The sequence below is a fragment of the Grammomys surdaster genome, unplaced genomic scaffold, assembly GCF_004785775.1.
Source record: "Grammomys surdaster isolate TR1022 unplaced genomic scaffold, NIH_TR_1.0 137, whole genome shotgun sequence".
NCBI classification, from domain to species: domain Eukaryota; kingdom Metazoa; phylum Chordata; class Mammalia; order Rodentia; family Muridae; genus Grammomys; species Grammomys surdaster.
The window spans coordinates 7,702,114-7,710,620 of record NW_021604595.1 but is presented as its reverse complement, the minus strand read 5'-3'; the positions used below and the strand labels follow the sequence as shown (position 1 = coordinate 7,710,620).

Below are 8,507 nucleotides of genomic sequence, written 5' to 3'. Positions count from 1 at the left end.
GGGTGGTTTGTTTTGTTTTGTTTTATATACTAATATCCTGTTAGAAGACTTGGTAGAGATTTTCCCATCTTCCGTGTGCTGCCTTTTTACTGACAGGATACTTTCCTTTGATGTACAGAAATGAAAAATGTTCCCATGAGTTCCCGTTTGTGAGTGGTTGTTCTCATTTCCTGAGCTAGCGCTGTCGTAGTGAGAAAACCCTTATGCGTGTCTATAGATCGAAGCAAACTCTTTACTTTTTCCTCCCAGCTAGAGTAAAAAGGTATTGGATATTTATTTACATTTTAGTCTATTTTATTTTAGTATTAGGCTTTGCAGCAAGTATCTTTATTTATTGAGCTGTCTTGCCAGCTGTAATCTTATAAACAATGTTTAAATTCTTGATATAGCACTTTACTCATTTCAGTGTCTTTAGACTCAGCAGTCAGGGATTTACACTCTGTTGGATGGGTCATGATGCCCTTCTTCATCATGGATAATTTTCTTTCCTTTTTCCTCTCTCTCTCTCTCTCTCTCTCTCTCTCTCTCTCTCTCTCTCTCCCTTCCTCTTTCCTTCCCTCCTTCCTTCCTTACCTTCTTTCTTTCTTCCTTTATCATTTATTTATATTTTAAGTGTTTCTCTTTTAAAGTATAGTCAGGCTCATGCTTCACATTTCACAGTATGAAAGAAAAAAAAAAACAAGCAAACAAACAGATGTACAGAAGGACAGAGTTCAACAGAAGAAGCTAACTCAAGGCCAGGCTGGACATGCCACTAGCAGGGTTTCTCCTGGATGGCACTGGATCCAGGACCACTAGGCTGGGCAAAGAAACAGTGGGCACAAGCTTCTCTTCCATCTGCTCCAGGTTACCTTGGAAATCTGTGTCCACATTTTCATGCATCTCACCATCTCCCTTGAGGTCTATGAAGTCTTCAGAGCTTGCTTCAGAGGAGTGTGTTCTAGGCAACTCCAAACCTCCCCTTTCTCCACTAGGCTTGGCACCTGTTGACATGACCCAAGATGGGGGACTTTCTTCAGATGTCTTAGAGATGTTAGAGGCCATTTATTCTTCCCCACAGCCTGTTCTCTTGGTTCATCAAAGCCTAATAAAAAATTGGACTTACCACCTAGAGGCTGCAAAATTTGAAAGCTGTTCCTATTATTGGGGTTCACACCCTTAAAGGTGATAGTAGTGGCCATGGTGTTGAGGGGTGAGGGAGGCTAGCTCAGGGAGAGTACTGTGGTGATTGGGACCAGGTGGCACAAACAGCTCCTCAGTCATTACCCGCCACACTTCACCAAGCCTCTGACGTGTTGTTTTATTCTGGGTCTGCTCTGTGCTGTGATTTGCGTATCTGTTGGGATGTTTCTTCTGACTTATATGGGAATTTTTTAGTGGACAATGCTTTTGGGACAGGGGCAGGGTTCACCCCATTATCACTCAGAAAAGGGAAAATAAACCAATGTAACAGCAACAACAGCAAACTGAACCAGATATGGAAACATACTGTAAATTAATTAAAGTCAATCACAATGCCTTAAATGACCATAGACAATAATGTGGCAAAAAAATCCCTGCTGTTAAGAATTGCTTAGAGTAAAAGTGACAATTAGATAAAGTAAAAAGAGGAGGCAATGGGGCTGGAGAGACGGCTCAGTGGTTAAGAATACAGGCTGCTCTTCCAGAGGTCCTGAGTTCAATTCCCAGCAACCACACAGTGGCTTACAACCATCTGTAAGTGGATCCAATACCTTCTTCTGGTCCACAGGTGTATGTGCAGCAGAGCCCTTAAACATTCAATAAATTTTTTTAAAAAATGGGTGGGGTGAAGGAGGCGAGAAGGGAGGGAGTGGAAGAAGAATCTAGTCAGTCAGAGGCAAGGGACTGATGCTAGGAAGAGGGGAGAAACTATTAAATTTAATGGCCAATTTGACAGAATCTAAAGTCCTCTGAGAGGAAAATGTCCATTAGAGAATTTCTTATATTAGATTGGTCAGTAGGAGAGCCCAGATCACAACGGCGGCACCATCCCTACATAGGTAGTTCTGGGTTATTCAAGAAACCTAGCTGTGCTGACAAAATTTATGTCAACTTGACATAAGTGCTAAGGTCATTTGGGAATTGGGACTCTTAGTTGAGAAAATATTTCCCAGCAGATTGGCCTATGGACAAGTGTGTGGTGCATTTTCTTGAGGTGGAAACAACCATCTCATTGTGAGCAGTGCCGCTCCTGGGCTGGTGGTCCTGGGTGCTATAAGAAAGCAGGTTGAGCAAGCCATGGGGAGCAAGCCAATGAGCAGCATCCCTCCATGCCCTCTGCATCAGCTCCTGACTCCAGGTTCTAGATTTAAATTCCTGCCAGGACTTCCCTCAGTGATATTGTGACCTGAGAGCTGTGCTTGGATGTGGGGGAGCTAAGGAGGGCACTGAGATTTACACAGTAAACCCTTTCCTGTCCAAGTTGCTTTTGGTCATGGTGTTTATCACAGCAATAGAAACCCTGAGATACTAGCTAGGCAAGAGCTGGTGGGTGAGCTAGAGTTTGAACCAGCAGGTGTGTTCCTCCAATGATGCCTGCCTTTAGGTTACTGCCTCAATCAATAACCAAGGCCTGGAAGGTGCAGGCCAGAAACAAAACAAGACAAAACAAAACAAAACAACAAACCCCCTCTATCCCCTAAGCTGCTTTTAGTTTGAGTGTTTTATCAAATCAGAACTCAAACTAGAATAGACTAAAAAAATTTTAAACCTATATAAGAAAGAAGAAAGTATACAGGGAAAATTGAATAAACCTAAGAAGAGGAACTAAAACCTATCAGCTGATTTTATAACTAAAATAAAATCAATAATAAGAATATAGTACATGGAATAAATGGAGAATATAGTAAATTCTCTACAGGAGGGAGGGACAGAGGGAAGGAGAGAGACAGAGACAGAGAGACAGAGAGAGAGACTGAACAAAAGAAAAGAAGGCAAAACATTTCTTTTTAAAGCCCAAAACAGGAAAGCATGTTGGTGCAGCATCTTCTGCAGATTCTGACACTGGAGCCTGCCAGGAGGAAGGGGTGGTCCACTAAAGTTGGAGATGCTTATTTCATCCTGGTTCTGATGTTGGAGAGACTGAGGGGTCGGTTGTTCATTAATGTTGAGACCACTTTAAGTATAGCCTTTTTTTTCTATACTAGGATGCATCTCTTGCAACTACTAGCTTTACAGCCTATGTCCAGACTGATCTTCCTGCTATCCAGGGACTCCCCAGTGACTACCTAAACCAAGAGGTATTTCCCAAGTCTGCTTGGATGTGGGAGAGCTAAGTAGGGCACTGAGATTTTCAGGAGAACTCTCCTCACTTTGAGGCTGGGAACAGGCTGTGGAGAGTATCCACTGGACTCAAGAGCTTCAAAGTTCCCCATCCAGTGAAAAACTGAATGGCTGTCATGGAGTTTAAGTCGTACTTCAGACTGGGTCTGTGGGCCTCCATTGTGGTTATGACTCAGTAAGGAGACAAAGGCAACTGAGCACGGATCCCATCCAAAAGCCCTAGCATATCCTCTAAAGAATGTCTGCCTCCCAAGTGGTGTGTGGCTGGCCTTTGGGCTACAGGCTTCATGAGCTGTCATTGCTTTTCGTTTGGGGATAGGGGTGGGCAGGATATTTCAGTTTTAGATAATAGATAATAGGTTCCCTCTCAAGATGATACCCAGACAGCCATAGCCCTCTGAGACATGGAGAATGGCAAGGTAGCCCTCTTCTGTGTTATTGCTGATCTGTGTGGGAAGAGTTGCTAAATTTGAGGCTTATGGGAAATGTGTATGTGACCAGTACTGCCACCTAACTGCTAAGCCTCTCTGAGGGCAAAATGTGAGGAGATAATCAGAATGCAGAACCAAGTTCCATATACACGGTATTACCAGGTAACAGCAGAATCCATGTCCCACTTGCTGAGAGCCCTTGCTGTTAAATCCCAGACCATGCACTGTAGGCTGTATCCCATAGGATGCTTTTCCTACTTTGTCCCAATCACTCCTCCCCTGCCCTTTCCTCAAAGCCTCCAGATAGTTCTTAGCCAGCCAGGCTCTCTCCTACCTTATTCCCTTGCTTCATCTCTCCCCTCTGCCTTGATGTTTTCCCAGATGCAGATCTCTAGAAAACCACAGTTTATTAGATACCCTCTCAATGGAGGCCTACCCTAAGTATTAAAAGCTGGAATTCCCCAGTATCCTGTGTCATCCATCCTGGCTATATTTCTTGCAGCACTTACCACCTCACAATACTTTATTGATCAAGAAAAAGCCCCAAAAGATCAAAGCTCTCCCCACAATTGCATCCTCACCATTGGTAATGGCATCCGATTGGTTGCATGCAGTCTGTAGATTGCTGTTGATTGGAGGAATCACTGACCCTTTCAGATTAAACTGCTTGCTTCCACTGGCTGGGGAAAGTGGGAAAGGTATCGCATATCAAACCAGTGAACAGATGGACCAAGATGAGAGGTAAGACAGCAGCAGCCAGCCCCTCTTTCAGGGGATCCTTCAGAATCTACCACCATCTTTGTCAACTTGGATGGATTTAGAATCACTGAAGAAACACTCATCTGGGTGTGTCTGTGAACAAGTTTCCAGGAACATTTAAGTGAGGTGAGGAGGGAAGCTCCACCCCGAAAGTAAGCAGTGACATGTCACGGGTTTGGGTTTCCTGCTACATAAATTGAAGAATGTCAGCTGAGGACCAGCATGCAGCTCTCTCTGCTTTCTGACTGTGGATGTGATGAGTGACTTCCCATGTCTGCTGCCAGGATTTCCCTGCCTTGATCAACCATTCCCTCAAATCGAGTCCAATAGCACCTTCCTTAGGATGCTCTGTTTGGGCATTTCTGTCACAGCCAAGAGGAATGTGACATACAGAAGCCTTGGCTTTGCAAAGCACTTCTCCCTCAAAGGTGTGCATGCAGAGGTGGATTGTGTGCCTGACCACTGTGGAAAGGACCTGCTGACCTTGGCATGACGTAGGAGTAGAAACTGAAGGAGAAGCAATGGTCCTGCAATAAGTGGGCACTGTCTTCCAGGCTGTGTGTTGTCTAATGGGATTCGTAAATAGCATGTGTGCTTACTCAGAATTTCCACACAACATGTTCTTAAAGATGTTTAAAAACAGACCAGATTCTTAGACCTGATCCATCGTTTTTTTTTTTTTTATGCACCATGGGAGGTGAAACCAAATGAGTGGAAGAGATAAGTCTCTCTAATCCTTTTAGCTTTGCCTGCATTTTGCGACATTCTTTGTATGACTATCAGGAAGTCACACTTCCCGATGACATACTCTGATGGGAACTCAAGATGTACCTTTGTACCTTATCCTAATCTTCTCTATTGCACATACTTAAGACAAACAGAGCACTGTCTTAACAGTGTGAACTGCCCCACAGACAAACCATTCACATCAACTGTTTTATTCCTATGAACCCATAAACACATCACCAAAAGTCCAACGTTCCAGTTTGCTTTCTGTTGCAGTGATCAAACATTGATCGAAAGCAATTGGGGGAGGGAGAGGGTTTCTCTTACACTTCTAGTCCATTACCGAGGGAAGTATGGCAGGAAGCCAAGCAGGAGATGCAGTAGAATCCATGGAGTAATGCTGCTTACTGGCTCATGCTCACCAGTGTTCTTACACAACCCAGGACCACCTGTCCAGAGAAGGCATCATCCACAGTACGATGGGCCCTCCTACATCAATTCGCAATAAAAGAAAATGACCCAGGTCTGTGGTGAAGGAAAATTCCTAATTAAAGTTTCCTTTTCCCAGGTGACTCTAATTTGTGTCAAGTTGACAAGAAAAACTCACCAGTAAACCTCAGCATCTCGGAATGTTTGGCCTTTTCTCACTTCTGTTTCCAAGTGATTCCTAACAGGGATCCTTAAGTTTCCTCTCAAGATTTCTGTTTCCTTGGATGATGAGAAAATTTTAACATTAAGGAAACGAGATGGGTCTGTTCTCCAAGCTGCATGTCTTGTACTGCCTCTCTCCAGCCTGACATGGAGCAGACAAGTGGGAAAAAAGTATTTTGCTGTTGCCATAGCAACCCCCGACTCACCCACTGCTAGCTAACTTAGTTCAGAAGTCCTAAAACAGCTGTAGCCAAGGTAACCTCCTTCCTAAGTTCCTCTTTGGTCTATCCACATTGATGAAGAGCCATTGGAAACAAGTGTTTGATGAAGACGAAGTGCTTGCCCAAGCATGACTAGGCAGGCAGCTCAACACCAGGATGACTTTCCTGGTACTGGGACCTATGAGTCAGATGACTTCGGTTGAGGGACAAATACTGGGTATGATTTTCTAAAGCAAGAAGAAGCACAGTCCCCATTCTGCTGGCTAAGAAGTTTGTGGAGAAACATTGATGAAGACATGTTCATTCTGTTCTCTAGAAATCATCAAATGACCCACAGATGCTCCTGTTCCCATGGGCTCTACAGATGCTAGTTCAAGCCGCACTTCCTGTCTACAGCATGGAAGGCATGTGTTAATATACACCATGAGTCAACAGCTGTTTATCTCCTTGGTCTCATATGCTGTGTGATTTCTCAGCTCTGGTGGTGACAAAAGACAGAGAAGAAGGTGCACTCTTGGGTTTCAAGAAGACCAATGTTAAGTGATTGGCATGAAGACAATGAAAAGGTGATGGACAGGTACCCTCCAGGTCTCTATGCATGCCAATCTGCAGGGCACTGGAGGATCTTTGAGAAGGAAGTTGCTTGAAAAGATTTGGAGAGTTACAGGACGTACCATATACTTCTGTCTCCCAACCTGAAGTTACATACAGTAGGTACCATGTGCTTATCTCCCAGCCTAGCCCATGGACTAGGAACAGATCAGCTCTGTCAAGAGAAGTAAAAACAAAAAGAGGAATAAGAGGACCCTGAGAGATGGACAGATGCACAGCTTCTTTGAAGCCTCGGTGAGAGTAAACAGCCATCCAAGTATGGAGAAAGAAACATCTACACTTACAAGTAGGGCTTACACAGCAGAGCTGGGCACCTGCAGGTCTGCCATGGGGCAGTTGGGCTCAGTGAATTGGGTTTAAGATGCCCACAGGTACAGGCAGTAGTGACTGTCACATAGAGCAAGCAGGGAGGACTCCAGATCACACAGGTGAGACCCATGATGGGGGGATTCCAGAAACAACTGGGAGAGACTTTGGGGTGGCAGGGTGAGGTCCTGATTATGCAACTCGGAGCGGTGAGCCGGTAAATTTCATCTCATTATTCAGTGTTGGTTTCTTTGCAGCCACATGTTGGAGATGATGCCTCTGAGCCGACTGTTGAAATCTCTCCAACATGTTTGAAGAGAGTATTGGTGAGGCAGATCTTTTCAGGACACGGCTAGTCACACAAGGAATAGGCTGGGTGGAGAGAGGAGAGGCTCCGAATCTGGGTTAGTCCTGGACAAGTAAGGTAGATATGAAAGCGTCATTGTCCATAACTTCTTTTTGTCCTCATTAGGCGGTTTCAGTTACTAAAGTGACTTCAGAGGGCTTTAAGCCCCTTGGTGGAAGAGAAGGAAAACAAAGGGGAGCATTCTAGTAGCGGTTAGGTAACAGTTGAGTGGGATATTGCTCTTCCAGAAATTTCCAAGTGATCACATACCCTCTGCTGATTATGGCCACTCTCTTTTACAAACCAAGTATGGCAGCAAAGGTTGCATGGGGAACTGAAGAGTGAACCAGGCAGGCTGGGAAGGGGAGACTCTGTTAAGACTTGCCAGTGTTGATTATCAACAGCTGTGGAGAAGAATTTGTCCCTCCTATGAAGAGATCTCCAAGTGAGGGAAGAGCTCTCCAGCCTCAATAAGCACATCAACATCCATGGTTTTCTCTTCTCTCTTTTATCACCTGACATTCTAACCAATTAAACACATTACCTTAGTACAGCGATCTGAAACCTGGGAAAATACTGGCGCCTGGCCTTCTGCTCACTGGGGTTGCCATATCCTTGAGAATCTTGTGCAGAAATAGCATGTGCTTTGGCAAATGTGTCACAAGATTGTCATAAAGACAGTATGCAAGAAAGACCTTTCTTTGGTCATGTAAGCCCCTGTTTTAGGGATATTGCACTAACGAGCTTTTGGGATGAAATCTCAGTGGCTAGAGAATTCTCCTCATTCTTCTTTGATATGTGAGTTGAAAGAAAATAGTGCTATTTTGCTGGGAAACGAGACCTCTAAAGAAATATATCAAGTTTGTTTCTTTACAGTGTGCATCTGTTCAAATGAAACTATTACATACTGCAAGTTCCAAAACCACTGGGAAAGGGAGCCGGCGAAGGCTCTGTGCCTAAAGCACTTGTTTTACAAGCCTGAAGATCGATGTTGGATGTCTGGAGCACACAGTGGAAAGAAAGAACAGACTTCTGAGAATTGTCCTCTAACTTCACACATCTTGACGTTGCACGCCCACTCTCTCACATAGCTCATGCACAGACACAATAATAATTAATACAGTTAAATTAGAAGAATAATAAAGCGTGTCT

General features: G+C 44.2%; 1 pseudogene; it reads right to left on the bottom strand.

Moving 5' to 3' along the window:
* Positions 1 to 726: 726 nt before the first annotated feature.
* Positions 727 to 1,181, bottom strand: LOC114617525 (annotated as a pseudogene).
* Between the last annotated feature and the right edge of the window lie 7,326 nt (positions 1,182 to 8,507).